Source organism: Chenopodium album, chromosome 8 (genome assembly GCF_948465745.1).
Source record: "Chenopodium album chromosome 8, dcCheAlbu1.1, whole genome shotgun sequence".
Classification (NCBI taxonomy): domain Eukaryota; kingdom Viridiplantae; phylum Streptophyta; class Magnoliopsida; order Caryophyllales; family Amaranthaceae; genus Chenopodium; species Chenopodium album.
In genome coordinates this window covers 13,473,768-13,492,577 of record NC_137841.1, presented here as the reverse complement: position 1 = coordinate 13,492,577, position 18,810 = coordinate 13,473,768, and the positions used below count along the sequence as shown (strand labels likewise).

General features: G+C 36.3%; 1 non-coding gene across 1 annotated transcript; it reads right to left on the bottom strand.

The window, feature by feature from the left end:
• Nucleotides 1-1,785: 1,785 nt before the first annotated feature.
• On the bottom strand, nt 1,786-1,892 carry LOC145556867 (small nucleolar RNA R71). Its single transcript, XR_014091959.1, has one exon. It is a non-coding gene; the product is annotated as a small nucleolar RNA R71 (small nucleolar RNA).
• Between the last annotated feature and the right edge of the window lie 16,918 nt (nt 1,893-18,810).

Below are 18,810 nucleotides of genomic sequence, written 5' to 3'. Positions count from 1 at the left end.
TTCTTTTATTTTATTTTATTTTCTTAATTCTTTTTATATTTTCCTTTTCCTTTTCTTATTTCATTTCTATTTTATTTTTTTCTTTTGTTTTTCCTTAATTTTCTCATTCTTTTATTTCTTTTATTTTTCTTAGTTTTATGAGCTTTGTATAAATACCCATTTTTGGGGGTAATTAGAGGAGAGGCCATTATGCTATTTTCTTAGTTAGTTTAGGAGAGCTTCTCTCTCTTAGGGTTAGATTAGATAGTTTTTAGAGAGAAAAAAAGTAGATTATTGCTCAATTTTCTTCCAAGTAATCAATTTTGGTCAAGTTTAATTTCCAATCAAGCAATTCCTTCAAGTTTTCATCTTTCATTAATCCTCTCTCTAGTAATCTCTAATCCTTTCCTTTAGCTTTATTTATTTGCTTTATTGTTGCTTATTTTTGTTAGTCTTTTTAGTTCATCTAGTTATTATTGTTTTCATTGTTTTTAATCATGTTTTGTTTTGTGTTTCTTGAATATATTTTTGGTTTTGCTATTATGTTTAATCTCCTTTCTCTAGGCTAATCTTTTAGCTAGGGGAAGGGGGTGGAAAATATGTGTTGAATGTTGGATGAATGATGATAGTGGATTGATTACATGCCTTAAATTGATGAAAGATATGATTTTTATTGACTTGAGACTATTGTAGCACTTTATTTGATTGCCTTCTAGTTTAAATGCATGAAAATGATTTGAACTAGATTTAGATCACCTCTATTTTAATGATTGCATGAGAATGAGTTGTTAAAAATGGAGTTCCATGTATTGTGCCCCTTTATTCCTTGGTTAGCTTGTGCCTAATGGGATGCATGAGAATGATCCTAATTAGCATAGACCTCTTTCATTGATTTGCCTAGACTATTGCATGAGAATGAATTGTTTAGGTAGGATCTTGTGTTCTTTGGCATGTTCTTCATGATAACTATGATTATTCCCCTTTTTTCTAATCATGTTTGACACCCCCGTATCCCTAGCGTTGTTCTTTCTTGATTTTATTCGTCTTTATCTTTGCTTATTCGTAGTTTTAGTGCTTTTTATCCAATATATCAACAAAAACATTTCCCCTCTTGACTCTTGCATTAGTGATATTGATGTTGGACGAGTGAGCTTCCTTAGTGGTTCGACCCTTTACTTGCCACTAACTAGTTTAGTGTAAGTTTAGGCATTATAAATTGTTAATTTGATTAGGGTTAGTAGAACCAACGACCTATTAATCCCGATCAAATTTTGGCGCCGTTGCCGGGGAAGCGGCTTGTTTAGAATTTGTTTTTGCTATTGTTAGAGTCATTTTATTTGCTTTCTTTTTATTTTTTTGCCTTTTTTTTAATCCTACTTGTCATTGCTAATCGTGTGCTTAGCTTTGTTGTATTCAAAGAGAGATATGGCAAGACAAGAGGATGACCTTCTTTTTAGGGAGTTTGGAAATCCGGAAGTCTATGAGCTCACGAGTGGTATACTTCTCCCAACCACAGAGTCTAATTTCACAATCCATCCACAATATGCTAGGATGGTACAAGTCGAGCAATTTTCCGGAAGTGCAAGTGAAGACCCCATTGAGCATTTGGACCGATTCCTTGAGTTGTGTGCAATGATGCAAACAAATGAAGTGAGCCAAGATTACATTCGTATGCATCTCTTTCGGCAATCTCTCACCGGAAGAGCAAAGAAATGGCTCAAGCTTTTGAAGCCCAACTCTCTCACCACATGGAAAGATGTTGCGAAGGCCTTTCTCAAGAGGTTCATTTCCGATGAGCAAACCGCAAAAATGAGGAGGAAGATAGCTTCTTTTGAGCAAGAACCGGATGAAACTCTTGGGGAAGCATGGGAAAGGTTTAAGGATATGATTAGAGCATGTCCTAACCATGGATTCAACCATAATTTGCTCATGAGATTCTTTTATGATGGCTTAGAGCCAATTTCAAGAACCAATCTAGATGCGGGTGCCGGTGGCCAATTGATTAAGATCCCTCAAAGCCAAGTTGAAGCTATAATTGAAGAGGTGGCTACTAGCTATTCTTGGGGAGGTCAAAGAAGGTCCCAAGGAAAGCAAGGTGATCTTTATGAGTTGGAGAAAGTCGGTCAACTTAAGCACATAGTTGAACTCTTGAATGAAGGTCTTTCCAAGTTGAACTCAAGTGTTGGTTTGGGTTCAAAACTGTCACAAATCATTGATTTCTCATGTGCTTGTTGTGGTGGGACGGATCATGATGCATCGTATTGTAGAGAGTTCAATCCCAAGCAAGGTGAGGCTTTGACTTTGAGGGAAGGAGAGTTTGTAACCCAAGCTCATTCTCAACAACTTCAACAACCTCCAAAACAAGAAAACTCCTACCTCCAAGATGAACCTCTTTTCAATCCTCTAACCGAAAATTTTTCTTACCCTTCCATCCAAATGGGGAACTTTCAAGGTCAACATCATGACCAAAATCCTCAAGCGTATGAAGAACAATCCCCACTCGACCACACACAAACCCAAATTCTTCAACAACGTCAAATTCTCACTCAACAATTCCAAGAGATCAAATCTCACAATGAAGTTGTTGACTCCCAACTAGCCAACATTTCTTCTCTCCATTTAACCGCAAAACTCCCCTTACAATCATCTACTAACCCTTCATATGCTTATCATCTCGAAACTTGCAAGGAGGATGAAAGTAAGGAAGACAAGGTTGTGGAGGATGTGGTTGAGAAGAAGGTTCAAGAACAAAATGAGGAGCCATTAGATTTTAGTGAACCAAACAAGTTTGAAGGCCCGGTTCCCTTCCCTTGTAGGCTAGTTGAGAATGTTGTTTTGAAGAGCCCTATGGCGGTGAGCATATGTAGAGTTGATGTAGTCGATGGTGTGATGGATAATGAGAGCTTACCTCCATGTGATGGTAAGGTGACAATGAGGTATGATAACTTTCTTGAAGTTCCTACTTAGTTTGAAAGCTCTCTTGAGGAAGGTGAGGTTTCCCTTCCTAATATCGAGGATTCCAAGTTTCATCGCCCTTTTAGAAGAAACGACAAGAAGAAGAGAAAAATAAAAGATGAGCCACCATTGGCTCTTGATTCATTCCCTCCTTTCCCTTGTGGTGATTTGAGACCTCAAGGAGTGCTAGTTCTCAAGCTTGGGGGCATCTATGATTCACTCCTCAAGTTGATGAGGGTGATGTTCTTTATTCCACCTTGAAGGAGGTGAAGGGTCAAGCTAGAGACCATAAACAAGCGCTTCCCGGGAGGCAACCCGGAGGATTTCTACCCCTTTTTCTCCCCCTCCTTTCTTTTTCTTTTTTGTTTTCTTTCTTTGTTTTCTTTTAATGTTTTCTTTTATGTCTTGTCTTGCCTTGTAGGTTGCATTTTGGAAGCTTGGAGCGGAGTGACATTTGGTGAACTCGATTTTATGCTCCATTATTCTTTTAAGCCAACCTCTCGGTGAGACCTTTCTTGTTTTCACTCTTTTAATTTTTCTTTGAGTGCTTAGTTTAAGGTTAGTTTAGGAAGAAGTTGAATGGTTCGAGGGTGTTTGCATTGGTTCTAAGGAACCTGGGATCGTTGATGTTGTTATCAACGGTCATTTGTATGACGATTGGGATTTACTTGAATTACATGCCTCATTTGTGAACCTTTTTATTTCTTCCTCTTGTTTTTGTGTTGTTTTTCCCTTTTATGTGACAAACATGACTATGACAAGTTGCAATGATTTTGATTTAGAATTGCTCATTCATTTGGATTTGTGTGCCTTTCATGATAATGTGTCTTTGAATGCTTATCTTCCTAGTTGATGAGGGTTTACACGGTTTGAGAGTGCTTAGGGTTGAATTAGACACATTGTAAGCTAAGGTAGCCCGGTTTAGAACTTTTGAGGACGTTTGAACCCCTAGTTCACGGGAAAGTGGTAAGATGGTGTTGCTCTCTATGGTGAATAGGATTCCCTTGGTTGGTATTTGCTTATTTCTTATCCCGTGTGAGCGTCATTTGTTCTAGCCTTCATCATTCTTGTGAGCGGCATTTAGGATCCTTAACTATGCATAACTTAATCCTTGTGTTGTTCTCTAGCTCCCAAGATCGTGACCAAGCAACTCTAGGGGAGGAAAAGGGCACCATTTTTCTTTTTTTTTTTTTTTTTCTTTATCTTCTTTTTGTTTTGTTACTTATTTTGTTTTTATTTCGCATTTGCTCCTCTTGCCAACCCTTTGAGCCTATTCCCTTTCTTGATTATGAGCCACATTACAAGCCTTATGACCTTTCGTTTCCCTAACCCTTAGTTTGTGAAGCATTTCGGTTTAAGAGTTTGTTTTGTGTTGTAATAAAATGAGAAAGTATTATGCTTTTTGTACCAAGCAAGAAAAGTAAATTGTATATATTGTGTGAAATAAAGCAAATGTTAAGAAAAAGCCGTCTAAAGTTAAAAAAGGCAAGGACAACAAATAAAATATATATAAAAAAAAAATATATTTAAATTAGTTTGGTTTCGTTTTCTTCCCTACTTTAAGCATTGAGGACAATGCTTTGTTCAAGCTTGGGGGGGAGCGTTACTTCGTTTTTGTTTTTATTGAGTGTCGGTGTCGAATAAGCTTGGGGGAGATGGAATTATTGGTATTTTTGTTTGATGTTTGGTGATTTCTTGAGTTTGTTTTTGAGGTTTGATCACCCTTTTGCTTCACTTAGGAAATATCACCAAAATTTTCAAATTTTTGCCCCGCCTTGACCCTTAGCCTTACGTTACAACCCTAGTAAAGACCCTTTGACTTTAGAGGGGTGAGGTCAATGACCGGTGGAGGGAGATAGATTTCAACCCTATGGAGAGAGTATGCATAGTTGAGATGTCGGGATGACCTTATGATTCCACATAAAAAATTCTTTTTCCGATTCCCTCGAGGAATCATGAGGAGCTAACTAAGGGATGATTTGAAGCTAGTGGAGAGAGCGTGGACCGTCTTGGATGGGGCTAGGGCGGAGAGTGAAATCATTAGTTCTCTATGCTTAGCTTAGGTTTGTCTTTTTCAACCATGAGCATCTTGGAACGTTTATTCCCTCATTTAATTAAGAAAGGTGAGCATTCTTTGGTGCATGTCTCTATGTTTTGAGTCCGAATGGAGCATTTTCTATCTAAAAGCTTGTTTGGTTTTCTTAAGCCTTGTCATGTCATGTTGGTCGTGGTTGTGCTTGCTTTTTGTTTTTGCTTTTCTTTTTCTTTTTGTTTTGCCTTGGTTTTGTTTAGAGTTGTGGGTTAAACTCTTAGGACACCCTCACGAGAGCACACTCGTCCTCTAGGGCGATCTAGGGGTTTAAAGGGCTTGTCATTAGTTGCTAAAAGTGACCGTGATTCCTACGAAAGTGAGTTAGTGTACATTCTTGTCTCCTTTAGTGTCTTAGTTTTGCTTGAATAAATCATTCTCCTTCTCCAGTGTTTCATGTTAATTTGCTCGAGGACGAGCAAAAGGTAAGCTTGGGGGAGTTTGATAAGTGACTTTTATGTCACTTTTAGGGTGTTTATTGAGTCGTATTCCGGCTTATTTTCCAATAATTTCACCTTTTATATCCTTTATTTCTATTATTTTATTATTCTCGTCTTTTATCTTTATTTTGAGTATTTTTGTAATTTTCTATAGTTTTTAGTTTATTTTCGTGTTTTATTTTATTTTTCTTTATTATTTTATTTTATCTTTATTTTATTTTTATTTTGTTATCGATCCTACCCTCGTGTTGTTTTTGGTTGTAGGTGTTTTCGGGTCCTTGGTCGATCGAGTTCAAGGTCCGAGAATTGAGTCAAACAACATGCTCTAGCTGCTGCCCTCTTGCTAGCAGCTTAACATACACCACACCTCCCCTTACCCTACACCACAACACAACCCAAAACACATCTCCCCTGCTCCCTGCTTTTCCTCATCACCAACAGCAACATCAATTACAACCAGCAGCTCCCCTACTCCCAGCTCCTCAACACCACCAGCTCAAACACCAAACCACTCACCCATACACTCTCCGCAACCACCACACATCACAACACCAACAGCAACAGCAGCGATAACAACCATCAACAACACCAACATCGCACCTCCCCTGCTCCCTCAGCTCACAATCAATCCCACCACGCAACCCCACATCGCACCACCACAATCACACCCACAAACCAAACTCCCAATCGCACCGAAACCACCCAACATCACCAAACCGCAACAATTCGCAGCACCAGCCTCCAACCAAACCACCTCCAATTCTTCTCCATCAGCCACCGCCACCAATTTCAACCACCAGCCTTCGCAACCCACTCAATTTCAGCCACCTTCAATCACACCAATTTCCAGCCACCGCAACCAATTCACCCAAGCAAACCCCAACACCTCCAATCACCACAACGTCAACCACCAATTCACAGAATCACCAGCAGCAACCCGCAACAATTGCAGCAACACTTACCTCCGCGGCCGCGCACCCCTGTCTGAAAGCGCACACGATTGGAGTCCAAATTCAGAGTCGAGGCAGAAGCTATGCGCGACCTCTGCGCGGTGTCTTCGCGGGCGCGTAGATCGGGGTTCAATTTGAACCACATCACGAGCTTTTCACGTGATTTTAATGAAATCCAACGGCCGTGTTTTAATGATGCTTGATGAAGATGATGATGATGAACGGTGAAGATGAGGGGATGCGTGGTGATGGTGATGAAGGTGATGCAAATCAGAGCAGCCAAATGAAAGAGAAGTGGAAATCGTGGCTGAGGGAATTTGGGGGATTTGTGGGTTTATTTTAATTTCTTTTTCTTTTATTTTATTTTATTTTCTTAATTCTTTTTATATTTTCCTTTTCCTTTTCTTATTTCATTTCTATTTTATTTTTTTCTTTTGTTTTTCCTTAATTTTCTCATTCTTTTATTTCTTTTATTTTTCTTAGTTTTATGAGCTTTGTATAAATACCCATTTTTGGGGGTAATTAGAGGAGAGGCCATTATGCTATTTTCTTAGTTAGTTTAGGAGAGCTTCTCTCTCTTAGGGTTAGATTAGATAGTTTTTAGAGAGAAAAAAAGTAGATTATTGCTCAATTTTCTTCCAAGTAATCAATTTTGGTCAAGTTTAATTTCCAATCAAGCAATTCCTTCAAGTTTTCATCTTTCATTAATCCTCTCTCTAGTAATCTCTAATCCTTTCCTTTAGCTTTATTTATTTGCTTTATTGTTGCTTATTTTTGTTAGTCTTTTTAGTTCATCTAGTTATTATTGTTTTCATTGTTTTTAATCATGTTTTGTTTTGTGTTTCTTGAATATATTTTTGGTTTTGCTATTATGTTTAATCTCCTTTCTCTAGGCTAATCTTTTAGCTAGGGGAAGGGGGTGGAAAATATGTGTTGAATGTTGGATGAATGATGATAGTGGATTGATTACATGCCTTAAATTGATGAAAGATATGATTTTTATTGACTTGAGACTATTGTAGCACTTTATTTGATTGCCTTCTAGTTTAAATGCATGAAAATGATTTGAACTAGATTTAGATCACCTCTATTTTAATGATTGCATGAGAATGAGTTGTTAAAAATGGAGTTCCATGTATTGTGCCCCTTTATTCCTTGGTTAGCTTGTGCCTAATGGGATGCATGAGAATGATCCTAATTAGCATAGACCTCTTTCATTGATTTGCCTAGACTATTGCATGAGAATGAATTGTTTAGGTAGGATCTTGTGTTCTTTGGCATGTTCTTCATGATAACTATGATTATTCCCCTTTTTTCTAATCATGTTTGACACCCCCGTATCCCTAGCGTTGTTCTTTCTTGATTTTATTCGTCTTTATCTTTGCTTATTCGTAGTTTTAGTGCTTTTTATCCAATATATCAACAAAAACATTTCCCCTCTTGACTCTTGCATTAGTGATATTGATGTTGGACGAGTGAGCTTCCTTAGTGGTTCGACCCTTTACTTGCCACTAACTAGTTTAGTGTAAGTTTAGGCATTATAAATTGTTAATTTGATTAGGGTTAGTAGAACCAACGACCTATTAATCCCGATCAGTTACTCCTCGTACGGCGCAGTTTTACGAGATGATGGGTGTACGTCCCCCGGCGCCGTAGTTTGTTCCTGTGCTTTTTTTTTTTACTTTGTGTAGAACTTTGCCTTTTAGTTAGACTCATATTTTAGATATATTTTGTATATACATACTATTATTAGTTTATTTTATTTATCATGTTTTTTTTATTTATATTATTATGTGCATGTTTGTGTGTGCAAGAAAAGTGTGACAAGTAATTTTGCGCAAAAATTCCAACATTTTTATTATTGATGGAGGGTATCCGACTTTCTCCCCCAAAAATAAAAATGAAAAAAGGAAAAGTCAAATAAAAGCTTGGGTTTATAAAAAACTTGGATATTAACCTAAATAAAATCCAAAAAAGAATAATATAATAAATATAATAGATATATTAATTTTAAAAAGAATAAAAAGATATTTAGAAAAGATAAGGGGGCCGTAAAGTCATTAGTAGACTCGAATTAAGGTAAAAACGCGGTTTTAGAAAGCGCGTATGACGTAGCAAATTAGCGCCAGCTGGCGCCACGCAATTGGGTGTAGCGCTAGGCGCTACACTTAGCGTGTGGCGCCAAGCTTTGGCGTCTGGCGCCAATCGTGGCGTCTAGCACCAAGTAGCGCTGACTCCGTATTCTACCCCGATTAAAACTGCTCCTAATTCGTGCATAAATAGCCCCCTGCCCAGCCGATTCTTTTCATAATTTCAGCGAATAAAATAATTCTTGGCCTTTAGAAAAATAATATCATGTCTCTAGTCACCAAAACTTTTACCCAATACACCCATGAATGGTGTCGGTCTCTTAATGCCAAAGAAAGAAAAGAATTAGATTTGTTTCACTTGGGGGGAATTTATGGTATCAAAGGGGTAGATCTTGACTTAGATTTCATTCATACCGCTCTAGAATATTGGAATGTTGATACTCATTGCTTTAGAATAGGTTATGATGAAATTAGCCCTTTGCCGGAAGAATTTGGTGCTATTTTAGGTTTCCCTGCAATAGACCTCATAGTAATCCCTAGAATAGATGCATATTATTACAAGGATTTTGAACGCTTCTTCAATTTAAAAGAAAGGGATTTATCAAAAATAGTAGATGGTAACATAGTTAATTTGAAAGAATTTGCTCGCCATTATTTTGATAAACCTCTTTCTGAATCTTTTCATATTTATAGAAGAAGGGCTTTCTTATTTTGCATGCTTAATCAATTTTTTCTTAGTAGTGGTAAAAATAATGAGGGTCAATCAATTATAACCACCGTACCAGAACAAATTGAATTAGGGAGAAATCCAATGCCACTGATAGTTGGAGAGACTATGATTAGTCTTGATGAATTGAAAAGGAACCCAAAAGCACCTTTTCGATGCTCTCCAATTTTATTACAGGTAGAAAAATAATATTTTTAATTACAGAAATAAAAAAACATATTTTTGTATAGTAATAATAATTTATTTGCATTACAATTTTTTTTATATAGATGTGGCTAATGGAAAGGCTAGAATTAATTAGCCCTCCGGACAACATTGAGAAGTACACTCCGAATTGCTTTGTGAGGAGGAAGAAACGCTTCTCTAAAATGGGGCGCCATGAGTGGAGAAGAGTCTTCGAATCTCGCAATTTTGCTATCAAGTGGGTCATCCCATGGTGGAAAATAGAAAGGATGGTTGGTGTCAACAAGCAACCTTTCTGCCGTCTTCCAAGTTTGTCTCGTATGACTTATTACTATCCCTGCAGGGTAAAAAGACAATACGGCTTACTTCAGAATATTCCTTCCGGAGATCTTCGTCCTCCCTACGAGTTCCCTGTCTCCCAGGAAGTAGACAGATTTGATGCTTATTGGAGTACTAGACCTTTATGGGAAGTAATTACCCAAAAGGTTCCTCCTTCCTTTCCCAATGTTGTGAAGAAGTGGTTGCTGAGGAAACCTTCAAAGGACTTGAAGAAAGATCAAGGTAAAACTGATGTGAAGAGTCGTCTAGGTGACAGGGTGATTCCTGCCAAGGAACGCTTAGGTGAAAGAGTTGAATTCAAAACACCTGCAATGCCTAGGAAGAAAAGTAATACAAAAGATAAGGGAAAAAGGAAAGCTTACACCACAGATAAAAAGGTTTGGGTAGAAAAGAAGCATGGAGTCCTAGCTGAAGGGGAAACTATCTACTCTAAGATTGAATGTAGGTCCTCTAAAGGATGCCTACTATCTAAGGTTATGGATGAGGAGGAGGAAGCAGACAAAAATTGAAAAAGGGCTAGGAAGGATTAGAAAGATTAGGAGCATTGCTAGACTTAGTTTATATTTTTTATTTAAAGTTAATTTATTTCAGCTTTATTAAAATTCCATCAATAATGTAATTTTATTTTATTAATGAAATTTCAGCTTTTAATTAATTATTTACTTTAAATTTATTTTATTAAAGCAATGAAAACCGAAAAAAAATTAATTTTCCAGAAATTCTTCGAGTACGGAAGTCAAAAATTTTCCGAAAAACACCGAAATATGCCCTGAATTTAGCTGTGAATTGGCGCCACTTGTCTGTGACTGGCGCCAGCCACAGCAGTCTGGCGTCAGGCGACAATGCCGTCGGCTGGCGCTGATGGTCGTTGGCTGGCGCCAGAGTTTTCTCCGCGACGCCGATATTTTGCCGATCTTCTGTCGAATTTTTAATTAATTCTGGGACGCGAGAATGTCGAAAAATAAAGTGGCCGCACCCGTAAAGGGTTGCCTACGTATCCTTTCTTAAGGAATCAGGCCAAACGTAGCTCTCTTGAGTATCCTACTCAAGTAATTATGGGTAGTATTTCTTAAGTTGGTCAAGATTTGTCATGTTCGAGAACTCATTGCCATCCATATCAGTTAGTTTTGCTGCACCTCCTGACAGGATTGTTTTGACAATGTAGGGTCCAGACCAATTAGGTTTAAATTTTCCCCTTGGATCTAAAACATTTTTCCTTAATGCTTTTAACACCAAGTCTCCTACTTTGATGTTTCTTGTCTTGACCTTCTTATTAAAATGCCTAGCCATACGAGTTTGATAACACTGAGTGTGATGTAGAGCTTCTAATCGTTTTTCATCGAGTAAAATTAGCTCTTCATATATTGCCCTAGTCCATTCAACTTCATCGAGTTTGCTCTCTAACGCGATGCGTATAGATGGAATTTCTAGTTCGACAGGTTGTACGGCATCCGTTCCATAAACTAAGGAAAATGGCATATTTCCTGTTGATGTACGGATTGACGTGCGGTAACCCCACAATGCGAAGTGAAGTTTGTCAGGCCAATCTTTATAATTTTTCGTCATTTTCACGATGATAGTCTTTAGATTTTTATTAGCTGCCTCGACTGCTCCATTTGCTTGAGGTCTGTAAGGGGAAGAATGATGATGTTGAATGCCATATTTTTGTAACAGTTCTTCACATTCGGCTTGAAAGTGAGTTCCATTGTCACTTATCATTTCATGTGGGACTCCATATCGACAAATAATATTCCTCTCGATAAAGAGTGCTACATGTTTTGCAGTGAGTTTAGCGTATGATTGCGCTTCGACCCACTTTGTGAAGTAATCAATTGCTACTAATATATATTCGTGGCCTCCTGTTCCTGGGGAGTGATTTTGCCGATGATGTCAATTCCCCATGTAGAGAATGGTCATGGCGACGTATAGGTGTAAAGTAAGGATGGAGGAACATGTTGTAAACTGGAATAGATTTGGCACTTAGGGCATCTTTTTACATATTGATGGCAATCCCTATTCATTGTAGTCCAATAATATCCTTCTCGCATTATTTTTTGGACTAACATTTTGCCATTTATATGAGTGCCACATATTCCTTCGTGGACTATTCTCATTGCTCTTTGTGCATCCTTTTTCCCTACACATAAGAGAGCTCGACCCTTAGGTACCCTTTTATGTAGCTCGTTGCCTACGAGTACATATTGGGAAGCCAAGAGTCTTAATGCTCATTTTTCTCTTTTTTCAGCATGGGGAGGATATTCTCCTTTGCTGACATAATTGAGTATATCCGTGTACCACAGTTCTTCTTCTTCTTCTTCGTCTTGGACTACTTCGTCGTCTTCTATAGCCTGGATGTATGCTGGTTTGTGCCTTTTCTCTATAGTTAGAGGCATTTGCTCAATTTCCGTGGGAATCCTAACCATTGAGGCTAGTCTTACCAAGGCATCAGCAAATTGATTTTCTTCCCTAGGTAGATATGTGTATTCTACCTTCTCTAATTGATCGGTGAGAGTTTCCAGATAGGTTTGGTAAGGGGCTAGATTTTCGCTCCATACTTTCCACCTTTAGATATTTGATTGATAATCAAAGAAGAGTCTCCGAATATCCTTAACTTTTTTACTCCCAATGCCAAAGTTGTTTCAAAGCCTACCACGCACGCTTCATATTCAGCAGCATTGTTGGCAACGTCGAAATCAAGCTTTATGGAAATTGGAACATGCTCTTCTTTAGGTGATACTAGTAATACTCCAACGCCATAACCCTTTTGGTTTGAGGCTTCGTCGAAGTATAAGGTCCAGGTATCATCTTCAGTGACCATTAAGTCTTCATCTGGAAATTCATTGTCTTGTATTGGCGTCGAGTCTTCTATTGGGAAGTCTGCTGGAAAGTCTGACACCACGGATCCTTTGATAGCTTTTTGTGGCATAAACCTTACATCAAACTGGGCTATATTGACTATCCATCTCGATATGCGTCCATTGAGTGTAGATTTCTCAAATAGATACTTTAGTGGATCTAATCAGGAGACTATGAAGACAGTATGCACTAGCATGTAATGTCTTAACTTGGTTGTGGCCCATACCAAGGCGAGGCACAACTTCTCGAGTGGTGTATAGCGTGCTTCGTATTCGAGCATCTTATTGCTTAGATAGTAGATTGCGTTTTCTTTTCCTTCTACTTCTTGTGCTAGAATAGCTCCCATTGTCTCTTTGGTAACCATCAAATATAACCTAAGAGGTATTCCGGGAAGTGCTGGTGCTAATACGGGAGGATTTGCAAGATAGGCTTTGATCTTTTCAAAGGCTTTTTGACACTCATCATCCCATATCACTGGTACATTCTTCTTAAGCTTTTTAAAGATTGGTTCACATATTGTTGTCAATTTTGATATGAACCTACTTATGTATTGCAACCGGCCAATAAATCCTCGAATCTGTTTTTAAGTCTTGGGCGGTGGCATTGACATGATTGCTTTGATCTTGGTTGGGTCTATCTCTATTCCTCAAGGGCTTATGACATAACCCAAAAGCTTGCCTGAGGTAACTCCAAAAGCACACTTAGATGGATTCAACCTCATATTATATTTTCTTAGCCTTTCGAAAAATTTCCTTAAGGCTACTTGATGGCCTGGACGGTCTTTTGATTTCACAATCATGTCGTCGACATATACCTCAACTTCTTTATGCATCATGTCATGGAGTAAGGCAGTTGCTGCGCGTTGGTAAGTAGCACCCGCGTTTTTCAACCCGAATGGCATTACCGTGTAGCAGTAAGTGCCCCATGGTGTTATAAAAGTTGTTTTCTCCATGTCTTCTTCTGCCATGAGAATCTGGTTGTAACCTGTGTACCCATCCATGAACGAGAGGAGCGCGTGATTTGCCGTGTTATCTACCAGAATATCGATGTGTGGCAGAGGGAAGTCGTCCTTTGGACTTGCCTTATTTAGATCTCGATAGTCGACACACATTCTTACCCTACCGTCTTTCTTCGGAACTGGGACGACGTTGGCGACCCATTCGGGGTATTTGGATACCTTGATGAAACCTGCAGTTATTTGTTTTTGGGCTTCTTCTTTTATTTTAAGGGCTACATCGGGTTTCATTCGGCGTAACTTTTGTTTTACGGGTTTCATTCCTGGAATTAGTGGTATAGTGTGTTGAGATATTTCTCTATTAATGCCTGGCATATACTCGTATGACCAAGCAAATATGTAACACCCCCAAATCTCAATTTACGGAAATACCAGTATAATACGTATAATTATACCGTAGAGATAGACTTGGGCGTATTACCGCCGCGTGATTACGCAAGGCTACTCAAAATACTTAACTCAATAACAAAAACTTGCAGCGGAAACTCAACTTTCTTTTATTAATACTTATGAAAATAGTAACATTGTTATGAGTACTCTAAATAAAGACAAGACCAACATTCCTAAACTAGGTGAAGCAAATCCCGGGACTCCCATATGCTCATTCATGACTCCACCTGAAAATAGTCAACACTGCTTACCATTACGGTAAACAGGGCGAACCAAAACAAATAGGAAATACAGATTAGCAAAATATGCTAAGTACGATAAGTGCAAGATAATGTAAACTCAATTTATTTGCAAACATGCTTTTAAAATCGATTCCAATAAATAATCCACTAATTCCAAAACTCATGATTCAAAACCAATTCCAATGATTCAACATTCAAAATAATTGATAAACCAATTCCTTTAAAAATCCAATTCCTTTTTGAACCAATTTCTTTAAATCCAATTCCTCACCCAAGTGTGCACACCCCCCCCCCCCAAGCTAGTCTCCTTATATTACAAGGCTATTCTTGAGGAAAGACCCGGTCATACAAAGTCCAAGGCCTTATCAATAAACCAAATCCGCATAGTGGGATTACCAACATGCTTATAAAGCATTAATAATAATAATAATAATTCAATGGTTCAATAAATCCTTTTTAAGATCCAACAAATCCAATATAATTCAAACTCCTTTTTGATAAGTCCACATACTTTCAAAATAAAAACATTTTAAATAAATACTTGAGAATAAAATCTCATATTAATAGCTTTCTAAAATCAATAACTCTTCCTTGAAAAACCTTTTATTTAATTCAACAAACCTTTTAAAAATCAAATGATTTATTTAAACACGATAAGTAATTCAAACCATTTAAAACATGATTTAAAAACCAAAATACTTTTATCAATACCTCCAAACATGATTTATTTTAAAATCATAATTCAAATCAATTTAATTCAATCACCAATCAAATCATATAAAACATGTTATTCAAACCAATCACTTTCAAAGGTATCTAGCCACCTAAAGTACCTTGATCCTTGCTTAGTTATACACACCAAAAGAACCTCAATAATCTTGGTCGAACACACCCTACAAATAAATATAACCTTAATCAATATAAGGTTAACAAATAATTAAAAACCCCCAACTATATGTACATGAACCTTTTAATTAATTTCTCATAAACATCATAAAAATATGATTTTATATAATTAAAACTACTCTAAATCCCCCATAATAAAAATAATAATAATTTAATAAGAGAAGAGAAGAAGAAAAGATAAGAAACCAAGGAAAAGAGAAGAATTGGATTTGCGTAGGAAATAATAGACAGAACTTGCAGAGGCTATAACTCCTTTGATAAAGCTCAGAATTGGGTGATTCTTGAGCCTAACCTCAAGGACTTTTCGAGAGGAACAACTTTTTGTGAAACGTTTATACCCCAAAAACTGAGCAGAAGTGCCCGAAAATTGGCTTCAAAGATAAACAGGATGATTTGTGTAAAATTGAGGAGAAGAAAAGAAGAGAATTGGTGTGAAGAATGTGAGAGGTATGAAGGGGTATTTATAGGCTAGGGTGTAGAAAGGATAGAGTTTAAGGTGTGATATGATTACTAGAAAATGTGATAAGTTTTTGGGGTTGTTAAGGTACTTGAATCAAATTAAGTCTAGATTAATAGTTGGGTTAAAAGATAAGAAAATTTAAATGGATATACATATGGTTGGGAGAAGAAAGATAGGAACAAAATGAGATAATGAAGAAGAAAATTAGAGGATAATTTAAAATATAATAATTAACAAACTAAAGTGATAACAATCAATAATAATAAAATAATTGAATAAATAAATATTTTAGATAATATCAAAATTAGTTAAATACATAATGTATATTAAATATTTCTCTTGAAATAGTTAGTAAAATATGGACCGATCTTAAAAGGATAATTAAACCTATATTATTAATTTAGAAATCAAAAAATAATTAATTATTCAAATGATTAAATACTTATATTTGGCGCTAAAATTCAAATATTATTTTGGCCCCAAATAATGAAATTACTAAAATACCCTTTTTATAAAATAATTCTTAATTAATTAATTATAAAATACGTATGAAAATACGGGGTATTACAAAATACATCGATAAATTATTTAAGTAAGTTAATTAAATCGGTTCTTTCTTGTTCATTTAGTGTTAATCCGATTTTAACTTCTCTTTTATTGGTTGAATCATTTGAGATATCAACCGTTTCAGTTTCTTCAATTACTGATGTTTTCTTTTCAAGTGTTTCCATTGCTTTAATAATTTCTTTGTCTTTTTCATTGTTAGTTAAGCAATGCTTGTCATCTTTGGTTAGGGAAGAACACAAGAAATAAGGAGAAGGAGACATATTATTATACTCTGAGATCATTACATCAAAGAGTGATATGTCCTCAGGGACTTGATCACTAACTATTTTAGGAGAAGAAATAGGAAGGGAAGGTGCTACTACTAAAGACCTAGAAGACTCTATAGGGAGAGACTCCGACTCAGACTCTGACTCAGACGATTCTTCAAACATTGGTCCTTGCTCTGTCGTGATGGATATTTTTCTTCCGCTTGGAGTAGTCACCTTGATAGTCTTACGCCACCCTTGTAGTGATCCTTTAGCTGGAGTGATTAGCTTCGAGGGATCGAAGATTTCGCTTTGTAGGACTATCTGAATGAGCGAGGAGTTTTCTTCTCTGTAAGTTGGCTCATTCTTTTCTCGCCCAAATAGTAATCCCATGACGTTAGAGTCAAAGCATGGGGGTGCTTTCTCCTTATGGACAGGAGTTGGGATTTCATCTGTGAAATAACAATCCAAGAAAATCTCAAATCCCGGTTGCCTTATGCCGTTTACAACAAATGGCTCGGGAAATTCATGGCATGGATAGTCCTCTCCTTCTTTTATAAATTGGCCATTAAGTGTAAGAGGGTACTGATCCATTGGGATTGCTTTCTTTTGAATGCGAGCGTCTCTACGTGCCTTTGACTTTTCCTGGGCTCGCTTGAGATCTTTCCGAGTCGGTTCGAAACCAAGTCCGAAAGTGTCTAACTTAGGGAGGCCAGGTGACTCCAGCGACTTTGCTATTCCTTTCTTCTTTCCTAGGGTCATCCCAGGGAAATGTCCTTGTTTCTTCAGCATAGCATTTACAACCATGTTGGAATGGGAGTCATGGCAAAGAGGGATCCTTTCATCTTCCTGGATTAAGGAGACTTCTTCGTTAAAGCCCCATAAGTCTTCATCATCCTCGTCGTGCTCCACATTAATGATTGGATTTTCTATAGACTTGATCCTCATACGCGAAGCATCGATGGTGATAGGAATTCCTCCAACTATAGCTTTTACTTGTTGGTGGAGAGATGAGGGGACGACCTTTAGGTCATGAAGCCAAGGGCGCCCCAACAGTAAATTGAACGAAGCTTTAATATCTACACACTACGTGAAAAAATGAATTTGGCACCGGTTCAAACCCGGCCTAAGGCACCGGTTTGAACCGGTTCCAATGTCAGGGGTGCCAAAAAGGGGTTTAAAAAGGCACCGGTTCAAACCGGTGCCAAAAAGCCCCAAATTTTTATTTTTTTTTTTTGTTTGTTTGTCATTTTTCACTTAAAAATCAAATTGACTAAAATAAATAAGAACAACAACATATTAATCGAATATCATTGAATATAACCGAAAATTTACAGTATATAATCAAGAAAAAAATTACAATATACGAATTATAAAATTAAACAATTACCACATATAAATAAATAAAAAAGAACTACAGTACAATATAACCAAAAAAAAAAATATTACAACATCACAATAAAAAAAATCCCCAAACATCACAATTCTTGATTCTTGAGTCTTGATTCTTCGATTATGTGCAATATTTTGGGCTTGCAAAGCAAATAGTATACATGCGCCAATTAGTTCATCCAAAAAAATCAATTAAAATGTATTAGCTGCAAAAAATAGTTAAAAGCCCAGAAAATTAAAAAAAAATCGAAAAAAAATTAAAACCCAGAAAATCGAAAAAATTAAAATCGAAAATTAGTTGAAAATCAAGAAAATGAAGAAAAAATTAAATTAAAACCCAGAAAATCGAAAAAAATTAAAATCGAAAAAAATTAAAACCCAGAAAATTAAAAAAAAAATCAAAAAAAATTAAAATCGAAAATTAGTTTAAAACCCAGAAAATTAAAAAAAAACCGAAAAAAAATTAAAATCGAAAATTTAAAACCCAGAAAATCGAAAAAATGAAAATCGAAAATTAGTTGAAAATCCAGAAAAATGAAGAAAAAATTAAATTAAAACCCAGAAAATCGAAAAAAATTAAAACCCAGAAAATTAAAAAAAATAAAAAATAAAATTAAAATCGAAAATTAGTCTAAAACCCAGAAAATTAAAAAAAAACCGAAAAAATTAAAATCGAAAATTTAAAACTCAGAAAATTGAAAATCGAAAATGAGTTGAAAATACAGAAAATGAAGAAAAAATTAAATCAAAGCCCAGAAAATCGAAAAAAATTAAAATCCAGAAAATAAAAAAAAATCAAAAAAAATTAAAATCGAAAATTAGTTAAAAACTCAGAAAAATAAAAAAAAAACGAAAAAATACCCAAAAATCGAAAAATTAATAATAATCGAAAAATGAATCAAAATCGAAAAACATTAATAATACCCAGAAATGAAATCGAAAAACAAATACCCAAAAATGAAATCGAAAAATAAATACCAAGAAT